Source organism: Cnephaeus nilssonii (genome assembly GCF_951640355.1).
Source record: "Cnephaeus nilssonii genome assembly, chromosome: 5".
Classification (NCBI taxonomy): domain Eukaryota; kingdom Metazoa; phylum Chordata; class Mammalia; order Chiroptera; family Vespertilionidae; genus Cnephaeus; species Cnephaeus nilssonii.
In genome coordinates, this window is record NC_137076.1 from 106,390,302 (window position 1) to 106,412,890 (window position 22,589).

General features: G+C 56.2%; 1 protein-coding gene across 2 annotated transcripts in view; it reads right to left on the reverse strand.

Moving 5' to 3' along the window:
• CYTH3 (cytohesin 3) overlaps positions 1-22,589 on the reverse strand; it is a 48,955-nt gene that overhangs the window by 13,350 nt on the left and 13,016 nt on the right. The window lies entirely within an intron of this gene.

Consider the following 22,589-nt stretch of genomic DNA (forward strand, 5'->3'; position numbering starts at 1 on the left):
AGTGCCGGCGCTGGTAACACGGGACCCCAGACACCCACCCAATCCCACGGGCAGGGAAGGCAGAGTGCCGGCGCTGGTAACACGGGACCCCAGACACCCACCCAATCCCACGGGCAGGGAAGGCAGAGTGCCGGCGCTGGTAACACGGGACCCCAGACACCCACCCAATCCCACGGGCAGGGAAGGCAGAGTGCCGGCGCTGGTAACACGGGACCCCAGACACCCACCCAATCCCACGGGCAGGGAAGGCAGAGTGCCGGCGCTGGTAACACGGGACCCCAGACACCCACCCAATCCCACGGGCAGGGAAGGCAGAGTGCCGGCGCTGGTAACACGGGACCCCAGACACCCACCCAATCCCACGGGCAGGGAAGGCAGAGTGCCGGCGCTGGTAACATGGAACCCCAGACACCCACCCGATCCCACGGGCAGGGAAGGCAGAGTGCCGGCGCTGGTAACACGGGACCCCAGACACCCACCCGATCCCACGGGCAGGGAAGGCAGAGTGCCGGCGCTGGTAACACGGGACCCCGCAGTCAGGAGCAAGGCCGACCTCCGCCTGTGACAGGGACGAGCTCACGAGTAAGATGGAGCCGAGGAGCAGGCGGCGGCCTCCCCTGCACCCACACCTGTCACGGCGGGGCGGGCACGCGCGCTGAGTGATCGGGAAATGCGTGTACGTTGCAGCGGGGAGGAGTGGGGTACAGGGAGGAAGGACACGGAGATCTTGGCGGTGGTCCTTCCTGAGAAGGCCGGGTCCCCTCGGAGGATGGGTGGCGGGTCCCTCCGGGAGGACGGGGAGCCCCAGTGCAGCGGCGAGGGTGGCCGGGGCGTGGAACGTGCAGTCGCTGAATTTCTTTATTGACACAGAGCTGTTCATACGGCCTCTTGCTAACGAGTCGCCTCTGCGGCACTGGCCATTCCTGCTTCGGCCACATGCTCTCTCTGACCCGTCATGACCTGCTTACCCGTGGAGGAGTCTGTCCCCCGCGGAAACCAGACCGGCTCTGGGACCTCCTTTGACCAGGAGAAGGTGGGCCCTTTTAAGGAACACTGTGCGGGGTCCCGAGCCCCTGCTACCCTGGGACCCCGAACCACGTGCTCTGGGGAAGCCCGGCCAGCGGCCTGGAGCGTGACCTCTACTGTGGACAGAAACCACCGGCAGAGTCCCAGACACCCCGCTGTCACAGCCCCTCAGCTGAGGCCGCAGACAGGTGAGCGAGGACCCCTGGCCGCTGGCTGACTCATCCAGGTGTGAAGACCCCAACCAGCAGCCCCGACCAGCAGGCCTGACCAGCCGGCCCCCCGACCAGCGGGCCCCAACCAGCAGGCCTGACCAGCCGGCCCCCCGACCAGCGGGCCCCAACCAGCAGGCCTGACCAGCGGGCCCCCCGAACAGCAGGCCGCCCGACCAGCAGGCCCCAACCAGCAGGCCTGACCAGCCAGCCAACACACAGGTCTGAGAGGACGGTAACCAGTGTGGTTTTAAGCCAATCACACTGTAATACTTTGTTGCGAGGTCAAAAACATTTGATACATTTACAGTGAACAGAGATGGGAAAAGGACAAGGTTTAAAACCTGGACATAAAGAAGCAAACGAGGACAATTACAAGCAGCATGTTTAACCCTTTGCACTCGCTTGCTTTTTTCTCAATTCCTTTATTCTAATGCTAACCGTGTCGAGTCACACTCGACATCCGGGTGCAAAAGGTTAAAATGTAAGAATAGCTAGCAACTGAAGGAAGAGGGTAGAGAGATACACCAGACAAACCTTATAAAAGAAAGTTGGCCCCTTACAGTAACACAGGCAAACCAGGTTAAGATAAAAATCACTAGATAATCACATATTTAATGAACCACACAATTAACAAGTCTGAATTTATATGCATCTAAGAAAATGGCCTCAGAATGTATAAGGCAAAAAGTGACAGGTGTACATGTAAAAATGTAATTTTCCCATCAAAGGCAAAAGAAGGGGGGCAGATACAGATTTGACTCACATAATTAACAAGCTTGAACCAATGGGATAATGTGCTTCGTTAGCTTTAAGATGGCCACTGAGAACATCTCCGAAATCAACTGAGACACGTAGCAGTCACTGCCTTCGCACCTGCACACACGCGTGTCACCGCCTGAGGCACACGGGCCTGCGCTCCTCGCGGCTTCTGTGCAAAACACGCTCAGGAGCCAGCCGTCTGCCGAAGCGGCGGCCTGGCTGGTGCCGCCCTGGCGCCTGCCGGCTGAGGCCCGGAGAGCCTCGGCCTGAGAACCCGCAGAATCTGGAAAACTCCAGAAACAATAAAGGCAAAGCTTTCTTTTAAGGAAGTGTGTCCCCGTGCCTTTGGCGGCCCCGGGGACAGCACCCTGCGGAGAAACACAGATACCACCCCCGCCGACGGGCCCCTCGGAAGGGCGGGGCTGGCTGGGAGTTACCCTGGGCCAACGTGTCCTGCCCACACAGGAGAGTGACGTTTATACAGAACCAATGCTGAGATACACTTGAACTCTTTGGATCAGTGTAAGCGAACATTCTTAGGGAGGAGAAGTCAAGTCTGGGTTTACGGGCAGCTTTCTTCTTCTTGTGGAACATAAACTAACGCTGCGTCTGGTGAGTGACGGAGGGGGCTCCATCGGGTCAGCTGCCCGACAGCCGCGCATCAGACACCTCAGGGCGTGGGGAGCAGCCGGGCACCCTGGCCGGGACCGAGCGCCAGGCCGGGTGCGGGAGGCGGGCTGGCTCCGCTCAGCTCCGCAGGCGCCTTGCTGGAAGGCAGAGGCGGTTTTATCTGTGTCTTTATCTAGTTGACTTATTTCTGAATTCACTGGGGTGACGCTGGTTCGCAAAACCACACAGGTCCCAAGTGCACGAGTCAGGAGGACGTCACCTGCCCACGGCGCCGCGCCCACCGCCATCCGCCCGCTGCCGGCTCCCGCCCCCCCTCCTCTGGCTAGCACCACGCTGCCCTCTGGTCCGTGTGTTCTATGGGTGCAGGTAGGTGTGTGTTTGCCTAATCCCTTCACTTTGTTTCACCGGCTCCCCAAGCCCCGCCCCCTGACAGCTGTCAGTCGTCCTGTGTATCTGTTTCTCTATTTTGTTTGTTAAGTTGTTTTGCCCATTAGATTCCACATGCAAGTGAGGTCATGCGGTCCTCGTCCTTCTCTGAGTGGCTCAGTTCCCTGAGTGGCATGCTGTCGCCAGGAGCTCTTACAGCCGGGCTTACGAGGAGGAGGGCTCTACCCACGGGCACGGTGCGTGTGCGAGACTGTGGGTGGGGGTGCAGCGGCACCAGAGACCCCGGGGGCCCCCCGCAGGAGCTCCCTCAGGGACCCCAGTCGGGAGGCCAGGCCGGCCGCTCCTCCAGACTGCTTCTCGGCACCGCAGTCACTTCCGCTCCAAATACGCAGCGTGCTTGCCGCTTGCTGAGAACTTTCTTTTAATATGTTTTTATTGATTTTTTTTTAGAGTGAGGAAGGGAGAGGGAGAGAGAGAGAGAAAAACATCCACCAGCTCCCTCCTGCACGCCCCCTACGGAAGGTGGTACCGCACCGGGCCTGTGCCCTGACTGAGAAGCAAACCATGACCTCCTGGTTCATAGGTCAACGCTCAACCACTGAGCCACCCGGGCCGGGCCCCAGAGAACGTTTTAAAAAGCAGTTCCACGCAGCGCTCTGGCAGGCCTGCTCATAACCGTCAATGAGCCAATGCATAAACTTAACGTGAACTGACCCCTCACTGGCGGCTTTCACCGACAGGCAAACAATTTCCTCCACCCTCTGCAGTGAGCAAAGTGAAGAGGGACCTTCCACTCCCGTCCCCCTGCGTGGAGGGGAGGTGCCCACACACAAATCCATTCCCTGGAAATGCAAGGACAGAGTGTGACCACAGCCGTCCAAACCACCAAAACCCACGAAGACGCAAACGCCGTGTCTCCCTGTCCACACACACGCTCACTGTCACACACCCCACCTGCTGTCACCCTTCACCTCTCACTGCAAACGCCGTGTCTCCCTGTCCACACACACGCTGTCACACCCCCCACCTGCTGTCACCCTTCACCTCTCACTGCAAACACCGTGTCTCCCTGTCCACACACACGCTCACTGTCACACACCCCACCTACAGTCACCCTTCACCTCTCACTGCAAACGCCGTGTCTCCCTGTCCACACACACGCTCACTGTCACACCCCCCACCTGCTGTCACCCTTCACCTCTCACTGCAAACGCCGTGTCTCCCTGTCCACACACACGCTCACTGTCACACCCCCCACCTGCCGTCACCCTTCACCTCTCACTGCAAAAGGCAAGCACGTGCTCGTGCAGAAAGAGCACGTGAGAGGCAGAAGCAAAGCGAAGCAGCTCCGGTCCCGCCACAGGGACAGCCGTTACCACCCCAGACCCGACCCTTCCCGAACAGAGACGCGTATGCAGACAGAAGGAAAAGCAGAGGTGAAAAGTGTTGTTTTAAAACTGATTTCCGAGAGGAAGGGAGAGGGCGAGAGAGCAGCTTCAATGATGAGAGAATCGCTGACAGCCGCCTCCCGCACGCCCACCCCAGGGGATCGAGCCCGCAACCCGGGCGTGTGCCCTGACGGACGGAACCCTTCAGTCCGCAGGCCGAGGCTCTGTCCCCTGAGCCTGAGGATGACACTGAGGGTGGAGACATATGACTGCCTCTTGGGGGCCAGGCGGCACCCCTCCCACCCCCCACCCCACCCCCCTGCGGCTGGGTCCTTTCTCAGTGCCACTCACTTCCTTGTAATTAGCACCTCACTCCATCGCTTCTCTTGACCACACCAGCCAGCCCGTACAAAACACCGCCCTGCCCTTTCTTAAAACCGCTCTGAAGACACGGCCATCAATACACAAAACCAAGACTCTAACGTTACAGGAAAACCAAGACTCCTGGGTCATTTAACCTCAATCCTTCTTAGTTCATTTTAAACCCAAACGTACTCCCAAAGAGAAGAGAGGGCACACATTAAAGCACCAATTAATCTAAATCCCAGGCTCTAGCGGGGGGAGGACGAGCTTTCACACACCCACTCGAGGTCAGCCGCCCACCAGCCTCCACACTAGTTTACAAAGCCAGGGCGAGTGCAGCTTCACTTCCCAGCAGCGCACGGGGCTGCCTGGGGAGGCGGGCCTGCAGCACAGAAGCCGGCCCTGGCTCTCACTCCCTTCTCCTCCTCAGCCACACCCTCTGTCATCTCCCACTGCTCTTCCCAGGCTTCTTCCCATCCATCCGTAAACATAAACACTCTGCTCCCCCCCCCACCCCCCGCATTCCTGCAGAGTTACCGCCGCCCCTCTCCTCCGGGATAAACTTCCACAAAGACCAGGATCTAAACCCCCGCCCCAGCCTGAGCCCGGACAGCGATGTGGGCCCAGCTGGAGAGAGGCAGGAAGCTCCACGGAACAGGACGCAGAGCCTGGAAACCGAATCGCCTACAAACACTTCGGAGCAGCCCAGCCGGTGTGGCTCAGTGGTTGAGCATCAACCCGTGAACCAGGAGGTCACTGGTTCGATTCCTAGTCAGGGCCCATATATATTTCTTTCAAACAAATGGTGCTGGACAATGGGTGTCCACATGTAAAAAAGTGAAGCTGAACCCTACCTCATACTCTAGACAAATATTAACTCCAAATGGACCAATGAGCTAAATGGAACAGCTAAACCCATACAATCTTGGAAGAAGATATCGGGGTACATCTTCAGGACTCTGGTTTGGTGATGCATTTTTAGAATGACACCAAGCACAGGCAACAAAGGGAAAAACAGGCTGGACCTCATCAGAATTAGATGATGGAGTCGGTGGTTGGACATCGGTCTAAAGTTAGACTCCCGGTCAAGGGCAGGTACCTGGGTTGCAGATTCAATCCCCGGCCCCGGTTGGGGTGCACACGGGAGGCATCCAATCGATGTGTCTTCTGTAATCAATGTCTCTCTCCCTCCCCTCCCTCCCTCCCTCTCTACCTAAAATCAGTGGAAAATTATCCTCAGGTGAGGATTAACAACAAAATTAAAAACGTTTGCGCATCAAAGGACACCAACAAGAAAGTGAAAGATAACCTACAGAATGGGAGAAAATATCTGCGAATCATCTACCTCATACGAGTCTAGTATCCAGAATACATAAAGACCTCTTACAACTCAATGACAACCCAAATTAAAAATTCAGAGGATGTGAACAAACACTTCTCTAAAGATACACACAGCCAACAAGTACAGGGAAAGATGGTCCTGGCCACCGGAAACGCAGACGAAGCCACAATGAGACCGCACTTCAGCCCCACCGGGTCGCCACAGGACCGTTCCTGAAGGGCTGCTACCCTGCTGGCCGGGTGTGGACGCACCAGGAATTCGCACTTTGCTGGAGGAATGTAAAACGGATCAGCAGCTCTGGAAACCATGTGAGCCGTTTCTCAGAAAGTTAAACATAGAATTACTACGTGACCCAGCAATGCTTAAAACAGGTATTAAACACGGGCTGCACACCAATGCTCACAGGAACACGGTTCACAATTAGTCAAAAGAGGTGGGAACGACCCAAATGTTCATCAACAGATGAAGGGATGAGCGAGTGGTGGTCCATCCATACCAAGGAATGTTACTCTTTTTAAAAATAATTCTTTATTGTTTAAAGTCTTACATATGTCCCCCCTCTGACTCCCCCCGGCCCTCACTGCCCCATTGTCTGTGTCCATGGGCCATGCATATATGCATACAAGGTCCTTGGCTGATTACCTCCCGCCCACCTCCCCCGCCTACCCTCCGAGGAGTTTTCACACTGTTAATGGAATATTATTCTGTAAGAAAAATGGAAAGAACTGCTGATACCTGCTACCACACACATGGAAGAAGCCAGATGCAAAAGACCACACACTGCATGACTCGGTTTATGTTAAACTAGAGGCCCACTGCACGAAATTCATGCACAGGTGGGGTCCCTGGGGGTGGCCTGCGGAGATCGGGCCCTAGCTCACACCCCCAGCCTTGCAGGCCCAGCTCGAGCCCCAGCCTCGCCTAGCACCCTGCCTTGGCCTGGCACCGCCCACTCACCTGCTCCACCATCCCACCGCGGTCTGCTGTCATCGGGGCCCATCGGGCCAAGCAGTGCCTCCACTGCCGCCTGCTGCCGGCGTCGCATCGCCGACACCCACCATGTTCCACGCCGCCCCCTGGTGGTCAGCCAATGTCACAGAAAGCGGTCAAACTCCCGGTCAATGACCGCCCGAGGGGACAATCTGCATATTAGGCTCTTATCATATAGGAGAGGATGTCCAGAAAAGGTGAAGCTCTAGTGACAAAAGATCAGTGGTGGCTGGGCTGGGGCAAGAACTGACTGCACCCAGGCCGAGGGGTCTCGTCGGGGGATGAGGCTGGTCTAACACTGACCGTGGTGGCTGCACGACTCTGTAAATTCACTGAAAGTCACCAAATTGCGCAATTTAAGTGGGAGAACTGTATGTGCATAAACTGCACCTGGAGCAAGCGGTTAGGAAGCTTCCTTCTGTTTGGGAATGCTGCCCCAGGGCCTCAGCTCCCACCCTGCAGTGCGGGCCTGTTTTTCCATTTCACTCTCTGTGTTTTCCAACAGAAGTAGAAAAACCAGCCCGGCTGGTGTGGCTCAGTGGTTGAGCACTGACCTATGAACCAGGAGGTCACAGTTTGATTCCCAGTCGGGGCACATGCCCGGGTTGCAGGCTCGCTCCCCAGTGTGGGGTGTGCAGGAGGCAGCCGAACAATGTTTCTCTCTCATCGAGGTTTCTCTCTCTCTTTCCCTCTTCCTTCTGGTCTCTCTAAAATCAATAAAATATTTTAAAAAGAAAAAACCAGAACCCTCAGCATACAACAGTGGGCCCCAAACAAATACTAAACCAGTGGTTGGTCTGTCAAATCCTGAACAGAATGCCTAACATTAATAAAGTCTGACTTCGAATATAATCAAGACAACATAATATTACTTATGCCGCACTGTCCACAAGGTGTGTACACATTCACTATCATGTATCCAATGAACCGTTCACGGAGCCAAGATAAAGCTATGGGGTAAAGCCCGGCCAGTGTGGCTCAGTGGTTCAACACTGACCTTTGAACCAGGCGGCCAGGGTTCCATGCCCAGTCAGGGCACATGCCCAGGTTGTGGGCTCCATCCCCAGTAGGGGGCGTGCAGGAGGCAGCCAATTGATGATTCTCTCTCATTATTTTTTAAAATTTATTTATTGCCCTAACCGGTTTGGCTCAGTGGATAGAGCGTAGGCCTGCGGACTGAAAGGTCCCAGGTTCGATTCTGGTCAAGGGCGTGTACCTTGGTTGCGGGCACATCCCCAGTGGGGAGTGTGCAGGAGGCGGCTGATTGGTGTTTCTCTCCCATCAATGTTTCTAGCTCTCTATTCTTCTCCCTTCCTCTCTGTAAAAAATCAATAAAATATATTTTTTAAAAAATAAAATAAATTTATTGTCTAAAGTTTTACATGTCTCCTTTTTCCCCGACTGACCCCCCCATCTCTCATTATTGATGTTTCTATCTCTCTCTCCCTCTCCCTTCCTCTCTGAAATCAATAAACATATATATATTTTTAAAAGCATGGGATAAATATCTCCCAAATAGGGCTTCTCTTACTACAAAACTTGGAAAAATTACAAGTGGAGAAAGCCTATGCTGAAAATATTTTTTTTTACAGGTTTGGATGTTTTTTACATTAACACGGTCATGTGCACACGGGATGTGGCTGTGCCAGCAAGAGGGGGTGGTCACGTGAACTCGAGGCATGGCCACATGAACATGTGAGTAGCCACGTGAACAAGGGGCGGGGCCACGTGAACAGGCAGGAGTGGCCACGTAAACATGGAGGAGGGTCGGGTGGAGATGGAGGGGCCAGTGAAGATGGAGGCCGAGATGGAAGGGATGCGGCCAGGGGCGCCCTGCGGCTGAAGAGGCAGGAAGGACCCTCCCTGGAGGCCTCCGAGCACAGCCCCGGACGCCCCGATTTCAGATCCGGCCCGGAACGGGGAGCGCCACGTTCCTGGTGGTTGAGGCCAGTCTGTCGTCATCCGAGCAGCAGCCCCAGAAAACGGGCCCCTCCTTGCCCCTCCTTTTGGGGCTTTGACCGGGTTCTGGGGACAGCTGAGCCCTGTGCCCCGGCAGGGGGACCCCCTCGACCTCTCACTGCCGGCTCACAGGACACCCATCCCTGTGTCTGTGCCTCGCCCGCCTCCGCTCCCCCCGGCTCCTCGGCAGGGACAGGGCAGTGGGCGCACCAGGCAGGCTGCTGGGTGGGAAGTGCAGGCCACGTGGCTCAGGGACCCCCCGGCTGCAGGATGGTGCAGGGCCCTCCCGGCCTTCCCCCTCATGCTTCCCGGAGCACCTGGTTGATTTGTTGTGCCCATATTCTAGATGCCAAAACTGAGGCTCAGAGAGGAGGACAGAGGTCCCTATGCCAGCCCATCTCCCTCTCAGCTCAGTCCAGCTCACAGCTGCTGCCTGGTTGCCATGGTGTCGGAGGAGGAGGAGGAGGAGGAGGAGGAGGCAGCGGCAGTGAGGGAAGGGCTGAAAATATTTTTTAAAATATATTTTTATTGTTTCAGAGAGGAAGGGAGAGGGAGAGAAACATCAATGATGAGAGAGAATCATTGATCAGCTGCCTCCTGCATGGCCCCCACTGAGGATCGAGCCCACAACCCGGCATGTGCCCTTGACCGGAATTGAACCCAGGACCCTTCAGTCTGCAGGCTGACGCTCTACCCACTGAGCCACCGGCCGGGGCTGAAAATATTTTTAGAAAGGAGAGTGGTAAGCCCTGCCCCTCTCTCGCATCGACGCTGTGTCTCTTCTCTCCCCCTCTCTAAAACCAGCGAGAACAGCCTGGATGAGGTTTTTTTAAGGTAATTTTATCTCTAAATGAAGAAAAGGTGAGTGAAGTGTTGGTCACCAGGTGGCCACGTCAGCCTGGTCGCTGGCTGCCCACCCACTGGTGGAGGCTGTGTCTTAAGCCCGTGAGTCTGCGCTTGGCTCTGCTTGAAGCTGGGAGACCAGACGTCTCCACCGAAAGACCCCGAGTTCCTGCCTCAGACCCACTCCCGTGTCCTGGCACACGCTCCCTCCTCCCCGCGGGAGCCCAGCTTCCCAGCGCAGATGAGACTCAGCTCTGACACGACCCTGCAGCGCGGAAGTGGCCGAGCGCGAGGAACTGGACGTGAAGAGGGCGGGGAGCTCTTTCAGGGCAGAGCCGCGGGATCCATGTGGTCGGCATCTCCGGCCCAGGCAGGACGGTGAGGCCGCCGGCTGGCCACTGGCCCAGGCAGGACGGTGAGGCCGCTGGCCGCCACTGGCCCCGGCAGGAAGGTGAGGCCACTGACCGGCCACTGGCCCAGGCAGGACGGTGAGGCCACTGACCGGCCACTGGCCCCGGCAGGAAGGTGAGGCCACTGGCCGCCACTGGCCCAGGCAGGGAGAGCCTCCGCTGCTCGTGCTGAGGTCCTGGGGACCAGGTCGAGGTCGCCTGGAATCTCGGCCACGCTGGGGGTCTGCGATGCAGTTCCACACTCTGACCAGGGCAGCCCGAGGGCAGGCCCGGAGGGGGCAGTTCAAGTCCCAGCCCGGCTGGCCCCGAGGGCAGGGGAGGCAGGAGAGGCTGTGGAGTCAGGAGGAGTCCGCACAGTCTGGAAGGCTGGACGGCGACCAGGAAAGCGAGCGGACAGAACGGAGGGAGGAGGAAGCAGACGCGGGGCAGGGCCCAGGCGGCGGGACAGGGCCGCAGGGCTGGGCTGGAAGGAGGTCAAGCCTCGAGTCAGTGGGTTTGCTGCCTGCCAACAGTTCAAAACCAGGCAAGCGCCACAGAAAGGCTTATAATGGGAAACGTATGACCAGCCCCACAGATGGAAAACAGCATTTGATACAATTCAACAGCCCTTCCTGGTTAAAAACACAAAAAAACCCGCAGTGACTAAGAATAGACTCAGCCTCTGAAGGCTCAGACCCAGGGCATCCCCACGGAGGACGCACCAGACGAGGTGGCACCCCACGGCCGCTCGCAGGGAGGCCTGGCCGGCTCCAAGGCTGAGAAGGGCCGGGCCGGTCATGGAACCACAGGGAAGCATTCGCATCGATACGTTTTCCAGAATTAGCCCACGTGCACGTCCCGCCCAATGGGCCGTCCAGTTCTCTGTGTATCTTCCAGGCCAGCCGTGTCTCAGACACTTGACTGGAAATGTCATGACTCCTCCCTCGAGCGGAGAGCGGCGCCGTGACTGTGAGGCAGCTCCGGGCCGGGGCAGAGGAGGACATAAAGCTGTCCCTCGTGGCCCTGACCACAGCGGGGCTTGGGCGGCCGGGCGTCGTCCTGGGCACCGAAGGGCTGCGGGCTCGACCCCTGGTGTGGGGCGAGTCCATCGATGTTCTGCTCTCACATCAGTGTCTCTCTCTCTCCCTTCCTCTCTAAAAGTCAATAAAAATACGTTTAAAAGTAAAGTCGTTTTTGGGGACACGTTAAGAGGCCCTGATCTTTGCATCGGGTCTGTCTCTTTAATCACGAACATGTGGGTGATTTCAACAGCCAGATCCCCACTCGGGCTGGCTTGACTCCGATGCTCCGATTCGGGAAAGGGTTAGTGAACAAGGGGTGTGAAAACGTGCCGCTCCCCTCTTTCCTGTGATGGTCTCGAGGCGCCGTCCCCTCGTTCCCTCGCGCCTCTGCCGCCTGCCCGGCACCCGGCACCCGTCCAGCTGCAGAGGCGGCTCCGGAGAGGGAGCCGCGGGTCCCTGCCTCCCAGGCGCACTCGGCTCGGACACGCGCGCGGACGCTCACCCTCCTCACGTCCAGGCCAGAGGCACGGGCTTGGCCATGGCCGCTCTGCCCAGACCCTCGGGGGGGGGGGTGGGGGCATCGAGCCCGCGGCTGTGGGGGAGCGTGGGCTCTGGGGTCAGGCCAGGCTGAAAGGGCCAGGCTGGCAGCAAAGACTCCCCCCAAATGACCTTAAAAATAAAAAGGAACAGTTTTAGAGCGAGGAGAGAAGGCAAAGGACTTCTCACCCGCATCCCAGCGGCTCAACTTTAACCTTTAGCTTCTGGGAGCCGCCCTGCTTCCCGCGGAGAAGCCTGCGCCCCCGCCGCCCCCCGCCGCCCCCCCCCCCCCCCCGCCGGAGCCACAGAAGGAGGCCTCACACCCGGGAGGGAAGGCGCTGTTTAGGAATGCAAACCCGCCCTTCTCCATGGACGTCCCCGCTTTGTCCCGTGGCGGGAGGAAGTGCCAAGTCCTGGTGTTGCAGAGGAGGCAGGGGCGAGGGAACATGAGGCCGTGCAGCCTTTGGAGCCTTCACTCCGAGGCTCCGGGGCGCATGCGGACAGGCCCCGGGGCCGCGTGCACACCACGGCCCGCGGCCCAGAGCCTCCCCAGGTGGCACAGCTGTCGGGCAACAGGATGAGACAGAAGAGCAGGAGGCAAAACCTGAACCAGCCAGAGAGTGTGGCGGGAAACGCGGGAGGAAATGTGCCGTCATTAAAGGCAAGTGGCCGGGGCGCCGGGCCACCTGACGGCTGATGCAGACGGCGGAGCGGTGACCTCTGCGTTTTAAACATGCCCACACGGTAAGCGGCTCTGCTGCTGCTTTTAAAAATACAGTGCTGCCAAGCAGACCCCAGGAAAAGGCCGGGGTCCCCGGCTCCACTCCACCTACAAGCCTTGAGGAAGTTACTTTCTCTCGGCGAGCCTCAGTTTCCTCATCCGTGCCATGGGCTTCAGCACCATCCCAAGCATTGTTGTGAGAATTACAAGCGAGCCAACACGCCAAATGCAAAACGCTTGGCGCACCCTCTGGCCACAGAAGACACGAAATGGTAACCACGGGTCCTGCTGCCACGGTGACTGTGGTTGTTCTATCAACTACTGTTAACACCCTTCGCCTAGAACCTCAGAGTGCGTCTTCCTCCTCAAAATGCAGCCGCAGGCACCTAAGTCTAAACGTGCCTCCTCCCCCTCACTCGGGAGAAAAGAACTCGGGGGGGCTTTCTTCCTGATCTAACGTCAGGTGACTAACATGACTCCCAAACAGGCAGGTGAGTCAAAAATAAAACGCTGCACCCCAATCTGCAGGCCCCCCCCTTAGCCGCCAGACTTTAGGGAAGTTCTGTGACGTGAGGGCTGCGTGGACAATCTGGAGGATGTTCATGACCACGCAACGGACACGCCAAACCACCGACGACTCTACGTGTCCCAGGCGGGGACCAGCACTCACGCGGAGGACGGAACCAGGCCGCCATTCAATGACACGAAGGATGTCACAGTGTAACTACATGCACAGAGCAGGGCGAGAAGCCGTGAGTACAGAGAACCCTGTTCGTGTTTAGAAAAATACATATATTCACTCACAGAAAAGTCAAGGTACACAAGCCAAATGGCAGTAAGGGTAGAATTACAGGCGGTTCTCATCCTCCTCTTTGTAATTTCCTGGAAGCTGCGAGGAGCTTCCCTGTACCTTCGGGAACAGTCGCCAGCTCCCGCCTCTGAAGGAGGAATTCCTGGTGGCTGAGCAGGTGGCAGGGCGCGCAGGCCCCCAGCCCGGCCTCCGCCCTCCCTGCCGGCAGGCTCCCCTCTCTTCCCTGCAGGGACCTGGCCTCGTGGTGCCTGGGGTCCCCAGGGCCTTGTCCCCTTTAATCCAAGTGCAAGTCTGAGACTAAACAAACCGGAGGCCGGGCCGCTGGCCCCGGGGAGTGCCTGCCAGGCTAAGCACAGCCGGTCTGACTGCTGAGCTTGGGGACCAGGGTTGGGTCTCCCCACAAGAGGCAGACCAGGGATTGCGACCCAATCTCTACCTGGCCCCCCTGCTTCCCGCCCTCCGCTTCCTCTTCTCCCACTGCTGTCCCTGTCCCCGCCCCTGCTGAGCCACCCCAGCACAGAGACACTGAACCCCGAGCACAGAGACGCGGGACCCCGAGCACAGAGACGCGGGGCCCCGAGCACAGAGACGCGGGGCCCCGAGCACAGAGACGCGGGGCCCCGAGCTCAGAGACGTGGAGCCCCGTCTGTGCGATGGGCCCGCCATCAGGAGGCAGAGGAGCCGCAGCCTGTCCCCACCCGCCTGCCGTCGGCCTGTGCAGTGAGCACGCTGCCCCGGGCTCCCACCAAGTGTGACACAGAAACGGGCAACGAGAACCGCTCTGCCAGTGCCCGTCCCAGCAGGCCCAGCGGGGACAGCGCAGTGGCAGCCATGGGCCCCCAAGCCAGACGGGTCCTGAGGCCTGGCTGTGGCTGTGGCCTGGCTGTGGCTGTGGCTGTGGCTGTGGCTGTGGCTGTGGCCTGGCTGTGGCTGTGGCTGTGGCTGTGGCCTGGCTGTGGCTGTGGCTGTGGCCTGGCTGTGGCTGTGGCCTGGCTGTGGCTGTGGCTCTGGCTGTGGCCTGGCTCTGGCTGCCCAGCTTCCTTTGGCTTTGGTTGTTTCCTGGGCGTGGCTCTAGACTTCCGAGGGCTCTGTAGCTCCCATATCCTGCCAATAATTGCTAATATGCTTAACTTAGCCAGAGTCACATTCCGTGGCCGGCCGTCAGGTGCCGGCCGTGGGCGGTGGGAGCGGGCACCCTGACGCCCCGACTGCCTTGCCACACGGCTCCCTGCTCCCCGGAAACCACTCTCCCACCGCGTCTGCTCCACTTCCCTCGCCCGCCTCTCCCGGCCCCAGGAGCCCTCCCCCCGGTTCCTTAAACCCCGCTGCGCCCTGCGCGTCCTGCCCAGCACCCACTCTCTCCCTCCACGCCTGCTGGCTGCCTCACCTTCACGTCTCACCGAGGGGCTCACTGCAGCACCGCCCCTGCCTGCCACTCGGCGCCACCAGCACAGCCAGGCCACCGGCGTGTCTGCACATCGCTCACAGTGTCACCTGCTCCTCCACACACGGCTTGTCCCGGGCCACGCCTGGACTCCAGTCCCCACAGCGCACAAGGCAGACAAGCGGGTGAGCATCGACCTAGGAACCAGGAGGTCACGGTTCTAGTCCCGGTCAGGGCACGTGCCCGGGTTGCAGCCTCAATCCCCAGCAGGGGGCGTGCAGGAGGCAGCCGATCAATGATTCTCTCTCATCACTGATGTTTCTATCCCTCTCCCTTCCTCTCTCTGAAATCAATGAAGACATATTTTTTAAAAAACAAAGGAATAACCATTAGTATGATTATTTAATTCTTTGTTAAAACCTTTTATCCTGCCGAAACCGGTTTGGCTCAGTGGATAGAGCGTCGGCCTGTGGACTGAAGGGTCCCAGGTTCGATTCCGGTCAAGGACGTGTTCCTTGGTTGCGGGCTCATCCCCAGTAGGAGGTGTGCAGGAGGCAGCTGGTCGATGTTTCTAAATCTCTATCCCTCTCCCTTCCTCTCTGTAAAAAAATCAATAAAATAAAATAAAAATAAATAAATTAAATAAATAACCTTTTCTCCTTAAAGCGCTCAGCCTTGGCTCTACTACCTGCTGGCAGTGGTGCAGCCAGCTCACCCACCCTGCCCTCTCCTTCTGGGTAAGCAGCCCCACCCCCTTGTCTGCCCCTCCGCTGACCGTCGGTACTTTCTTTATTCTTGAAATTTAACATCTTCACCAGCAACAGTTGCCCGTCCCACTGACTTCATCTAATGCGGAATGAGCCCTCCCCACGGGCGGAGGCAGTTGGGGGTGGGTTTGTGTTTGCTTTCGGCACAAGAAGATACTTTTCCTCCATCTATTACTGTTTCTATTCTGTTTGTTTCCGCGTCTTCAGGAAGAACACTTGTTCAGATCACAGGCTCTAACTTTCTACATTGTAATGCCTGCTCCTCCCGACCCTGCGGAAGGTTACAATTCTGCCAACGCCGTCATGTCCTTACGTTTCTTGCTCTCGGCCCAGGCACCTCACTGGCCCGCCTCTCCCCAGCCTGGCGCTGCCTCCTCCCCTCTCCATCACTGCGTCAGAGTCTTTCTTGAATGTGTTGTAAACAACACAAGCAGATTCCATCCGACATTCACTTCTAGTTCCTATAAGCTTTTTCAGATTACACGTTTTCTCGCCTCAGAAAGCACGCCCCGCCCTGTCTTATGGGGCCTGCTGCTTTCCTTTTTACTTATTATTGAACACTGATGCGCAGGCCCTGTTCCTTCACGCTGACCCATCGCTCACGATTCGGCTTCTCTCTCCCCGAACCCAGAACCGCTGGCCTCCCCGGGACGCCGCGTTTGGCGGGCCCCGACAGAGCGTGCCTCGCAGCGCCCGCTCCTGGGTGGTCCGGCTCCAGGGGCCGCCTCTGCACCTCTGCCAGGCCGCTTCCGAACCAACTCCGTCTGGACGGCTTCTGCCCCGGACGGACGGCTTCTGCCCCAGACGGACGGCTTCTGCCCCGGCCGGGAGGCGGCGCCCGGCAGGGAGAACCTCCCCCAGGCCAGGCCCCCTCTCCCTCCTCTGAGCTCCATGGGCTTCTCACCAGGTTCCCCTCCCGGTGGGAGGGCCGGTAGGTCTCTGGTCCGTGAGCACAGCCTGCCCACGGCAGGTTCACTTCGGGATGGAAAGTCAGGGGACAAAGCCAGCAGGAGAAAGCTCACGTGGGGTTCACACCGCAGAGCCCCAACCCACGAGGAAGGGAGGGGGCAGGGGAGAACCCTCCGGCACGGTGGCCCCACGACAGACGGCAGTTGTCCCACGTCCACGCGTGTCCACGTGCTTCCCGCTGCTGCCCGAGCAGAGCCACTGCGGGGCGGCCAGGGGCCTCCTGCTCACCCCAGCGCTTCCTTCTGTTTACAGGCGTCCGGCGTCTTGTTTATTCCAAAGCTTGTACCGCTCTCTCCTCTGCTGCAGGCCTCCCAGGCGCTGCGGCTCACCCCTCCTCCGAGGGGGGGTCTGGGGGAGGGCTGCGCGGGGGAGGAAAGCCCCTGCCGCACCGCGCCCCGAGTCCCCCCAGAAGCGGCTGCGGGCCCCCAGCGCGGGGATCGGCTCCGAACACGGATCGGCCTTCAGAGAGGGAACGTCTGCGGACAGCATGGAGCCGCTCCGGCGCAGCTGTGCCCGGCGCTGTAAGCTGAGGGGTTCGACAGCAGGGATCCCTTCGCTCCTCCAGGACAGGGCTGAGAAGCGTGGACTTCCCGTGCAAACCAGGAAGCTCCCTCGCGGCAGCACGCCAGCGAGACGGTAAGGGAAGCCCCTGCCGGCTTAGAAGCTGGCTGGCAGGGAGGGGGCTCGGGGCTGGGGCCGGCGGGCACCTCCGGAAACTCAGTGACCCCACGGCCAGCGGGAAAGAGCGGCCCTCGTTCCACAAGGGCAGGGGGGGGCCTGCCAGACCCTCTGAGCCTGGGAGGGCCCGAGGCAGGGCGAGGGCAGCCCTGCCAGCCGGCGCCTCCAATGCGGCACGGGAGACCCCGGCAGAGGCTCGGTGGCTTGCTGGCCCTGGACACGGTAAAATAATAAATGTGCCATCTCAAGCTGCTGCAAAAAGGAAAGAAGAAGAGAGGACAGCACACAAGCCACAAATCCAACCACGTGACCGAGGTGAGCCAACGCCCCACCCCTAAACCTGTCCCAGTCTCCCCTCCGCCCCCCGGAAAAGCCAGGCGCCTGCTCCTCCACCCACAACCGAGTGACAACGTGGAGGGACCGGCCGAGGGACCGCAGCCAGACACCAGGCACACGGTAGCTGACCCCCTGCCATGAGACGGTCAGAAGAGGCGCATCCACGGCGCGGGCGGCGGCGGCAGGGGCTGGGAGAACGGCTGCCGGGGGAGAGGGTCTTTCTGAGGCGATGGAAACGTTCTAAGAGGAGCAGGCGGCAATGGCCGCACAGCTGCGGGAACACACCGACAACCACCGAATTATGTGCTTTCAAAGGGCGACTATTATGTCCTGTGAATTACAGTTCCATTTCTTAAAAAGAGACTAGGTACTTGACCACCAAATCAGACCAAGGTTCACAAGCCCTCAGTCCTGTACGAACAACAACAGGTCAAACCATTCCGGGCAGAAGGGTCTCTGATACTCAACAGCGCAGCAAACCAACCATGTGTAAAGCTAAGAAGCTACCAGACTGGTTTTAAGTAAAAAATAAAATAAGATCTATGGCCCTGGCAGGTGGTGCTCAGTGGTTAGCGCCGGCCCATGCACCAAGCGTTCATGGGTTCAATTCCTGATCAAGGGCACGTATCTGGGTTGCAGGTTTAATTCCCAGCCTCAGTCGGGGCGCATGTGGGAGGCAACCAATTGATGTGCCTCCCTCCCCCTGTTCCACTCTAAAAAAAAACAACAAAAAACAATGGAAACAATATACTCAGGTGAGAATTAACAAAAAATTAAAATTAAAAATAAAATCTGTGAGTGAGAATGGGGCAGGAGAGAGTTAGAGGGGACACGTGAGAAGTTTCTGGAAGGGTCCCTCGGTGGGAAGCGGGAGAGTCCGTGTGAGAAGCAGGAGCCGGGCCGCCGGTGTGACAGGCCCACAGCCGCCATCTGCGAACACGGCTCCCTGCCCCGGGCCCGTGCGCTCAAGTGCGAGACCCACTAAGGCGACGCCTACAGAGCTGGAACCCTTAACACGTCCAACGGCATTTCTGTGCTGAAACCCGCAGTTATTACTGACGGATGCTGGGAGCCCTGCACTGTAGAGATCGCCTAAAACAGAGCCTGGATGTCACGGAACCCGGCCTGAAAGCCCAGCCTGGGGCACAACCTGAGGATGGCTGCGAGCTGCACGCTTCTTCCCAGGCCGCCGGCTCAGCAGCACCCGAACAGGATGTCTGGCTGCAATTAGGCGAAATCTGAGAAATCTGACCGCCCGGCAGAAAAAAACGAAAAACAAAATGTTCGAGACGCACGAGGCTGTGAGAACCACCGGCCTTATGGTAACGACATCCATGGCCTGGCTGCGCGGGCTGGTGTGCCCGGGCCGGAGGCAGAGCCCCTCGGAGACCTGGGCTTCGGAGGCAGGGCCTGGCCCAGACGGCAAGGCTGAGGTGTAGCTGGAGGGAACCGCTGAGCCTGCTCGGGCCGCTCTCGGGCAGACGCACACAGAGGAGCTCTGCTGAGCGGACCGAGCGCTCAGCCCCGGGGCTCGGGCCCAGGCCGCGGCCACCTGTGCGCGCACGAGCCATGTGGACAGTCCATCAGGAGGGCTCGTCCTCGGGTTCGTCCCACAGTGGCTGTCCTCTGCCGCCTCACGTCCAGTCTGGTTACACGGTGACACACACAACATGATTATAAGGGAAAACCTAACGCCCACGAGGCTGGTCGCCAACAAAATGAGGACTTCAGGGCGGAACCTAATTTAGCCGTCCGCCAGGGAGCCTCCCAGACCTGCCCCTGTTGCCTGAATACTTTTATAGGGTGTCACTGCTTTCCCACCCTGCCCTTTCCTTCTTGAATTTTCATACAATGAGTGTGCCGTGACCATCCCCGGATATGCTAGCAACAACCAAGAAGTTACAGCTGGATCCCGTATTGGACTCAGCTGCGGCTGGAGTTTAAAAATGCCTCCGGCCAATAGGAAAGCGCGAGCGAGGGAGGAAAAGGCCAGGCTCATTCCTGAGAGATTTAAGGCCGGCTCTCCGTCCAGGGAGCTGGCAGCCGCAGCGGCTCTTTGGTATCATGTAAATACAGTTTGTCTCCCCACATTTCCAACGCTGAAGTTCACGTCTTTATGAAGCCCTGGCCAAACACTAAAATAAAACCCTACTGCACGAAGCCAGATCGCTAATCACCTCCATGTGGGGGCAGGACCACGGTGCCTCTCTGCTCCAAGTGCACCCACACACACGGCCCGCTGATACCCGAGCCGCTCAGTAACTCCTTGTGGTGACCAATCAAATCCATTTACCAAAGAACAAGAAAAATGCATGGGACTTTGACTTTGGATCAAGTAAATGCTTTTAACCTATTCATAAAAATTTAAGCTCTAGCCAGTGTGGATCAGTGGATAGAGCATCGGCCTGCAGACTGAAAGGTCCCGGGTTTGATTCTGGTCAAGGGCACATGCCCGGGTTGCGGGCTCGATCCCCAGTAGGGGGCGTGCAGGAGACAGCCGATCAAAGATTCTCTCATAGCTGATGTCTCTCTCTCTCCCCCTCTCCCTTCCTCTCTGAAATTAATAAAAACTGTTTTTAAAAAATTAAAATGACATTAAGTAAACAAAGCACTTCCCTTTCCTGTTTTTGCATGCCATCTAGACTGTAGGAGGCAAATCACATTAGGCAACAAGCATGGACGGCTCTTCAGAGTCACTGTCACCATGAAAAAGTCTTTTAAAGGCTCAGGAGACATAACTAAATGCAGGATGTTAACCTGATCACAGGCTAGACAGGTAGGAAAAGCAGCTACTACAGACAGTTTGAGAACAGGGGGAAGCAGTGTTTGGACTATAAATGTGAAATGCAAACAGAGCCCCTTTGGTTTTCTAAGTATGGTAATGACTGTGGTTAAGGAGGACAAGTCTTTAGGAGACGAATGTTAAGTATTTAGGGATAAATGTTATGATGTATGTAACTTACTTTCAAATGGCTCAGAAAAAAAAATAAAAATTGCAGGCCTGGCCAGGTAGCTCAGTTGGTTAGAGCATCATCCCGATACCCCAAGGTTGCGGGTCCGATCCTCGCAGTCAGGGCACATACAAGAAGCAACCAATGAATGCATAAGTAAGTGGAACAACAAATCGATCTCGCTCTCTCAAATTAGTAAATTAAAAATGGTTTGTTTTTCCAAACAGACAACGAAAATGAGAAAACAAAGAAACAACCCCCAAATGAAAGAACTAGCGAATTCTCCAGAAGAAGAGGATAAATGAAGCAGAGATAAGCAATTTATCTGATACAGAGTTCAAAGTAATGATGGTAAAAATGCTTAACAGTATGAAAAAAGATGGAGTAACTATGAAAAAAGGACAGTCTGAGATAAAGAATGACATAGCACAAATAAAGAACACATTGGGAGGAATACACAGCAGATTAGGGGAAGCTGAGGATCGAATCAGTGAATTAGAAGACAGAGTTGAAAATATCCCTCAATTAGAGAACTCTCCCAAAAATTAAAAAACAGGAGGACAGCTTAAGGGAGCCGTGGGACAATGTGAAATGTAACAATATTAGAATAGCAGGTGTGCCAGAGAGGCAGAAAGGGGGGAATAGAGAAGGTGTTTGAAGAAATAACGGTAGAAAACTTCCCTAACCTGGTAAAGGAAAAAGTCACACAAGTTCAGGAGGCACAGAGAACCCCAAACAAGAACCCAAACAGACCCACGCCCAGACACGTCATAATTAAAGACAAAGAGAGAACCTTAAAGGCAGCAAAAGAAAACTGTTACCTACAAAGGAGTTCCCATAAGGCTGACACCTGATTTCTCATCAGAAACTCTACAGGCCAGAGGGAACGGCATGAAGTACTCAAGGTGATGGAAAGCAAGGATCTGAGACCAAGATTACTATATCCAGCAAGGCTATCATTCAAAATAGACGGTCAAATAAAGAGCTTCCCAGACAAAAAAAAAAAAAAAAAAAAAAAAGGCTAAAGGAGTTCATCACCACCAAGCCTGCATTACAAGAAATGCTAAAGGGACTGCTGAGAAGAAGAAACAGAGAGAGAAACCTAGCCGTACAGAATTAAAGTGGCTATAAATAAGTACCTCTCAATAATAACCCTAAATGTAAATGGATTAAGTGCTCCAATCAAAAGGTGTAGGGTAGCTGAATGAATACAAAAACATGACCCAACTATATGCTGTCTACAAGAGACCCACCTCAGAACAAAAGACACACACAGGATGAAAGTGAAGGGATGGAAAAAAATTTCCCATGCAAATGGCAAAGAAAAAAAAAAGCTGGAGTAGCAATACTCATACCCAACAAAATAGATTTTAAAAGCATCATGCTAAGTGAAATAAGCCAGTCGGAGAAAGATAAATATCACATGATCTCACTCATTTGTGGACTATAATGAACAACATAAACTGATGAACAAAAATAGAGCCAGTGGGGGAAAATATTCTAGAATCTAATAGAAGTAATCCTGTTATTTGTAGATCTTTAATATTTCCTACAACTTTTGTGATGTCATACTATGTTGGTACAGTTTTGGTAATATTATACTTAAATCCTTTTATTCTTGAAATATTAATGTTTATTGCATGTAATATTATACGTAAGATCATTTTTCTTGAATAATTGGTGTTTAGTGCATGTAACATCATATTTAAAATCGTTTTTCTTGAAATAAAAAAAAGCAAAAAATTTGTTTTTAACTATAATATGTATTAGAGAGAAAGCGAATGTGGCAAAATGTTAGCAGTGATGAGTTTAGGTGAAGGATATACAGGTATTCACTGCCCTCTTCTTTCAACTTTCCTGTAGACTTGAAATTTTCAAAGTGCAAAGCTGGGGGAGAAAGGGTGCAATACTCACACCGCCGACCCCCAGTCACTCCTGAACCCCAATACGACGGTCCTTCCAGCAGCTCTGCGCAGCGGGGAGGACGCGGGGCCACGTGTGTGGGGGACAGGGCTCACTGCCGGCCCCGTGCTGGGATTTTTGGTAAATTATTAAGTAATTCCACTTGGGTTTTTTAACGTCCATTTTACATATGAGGAGCCTGACACTTAAGGAGATCCGGTAT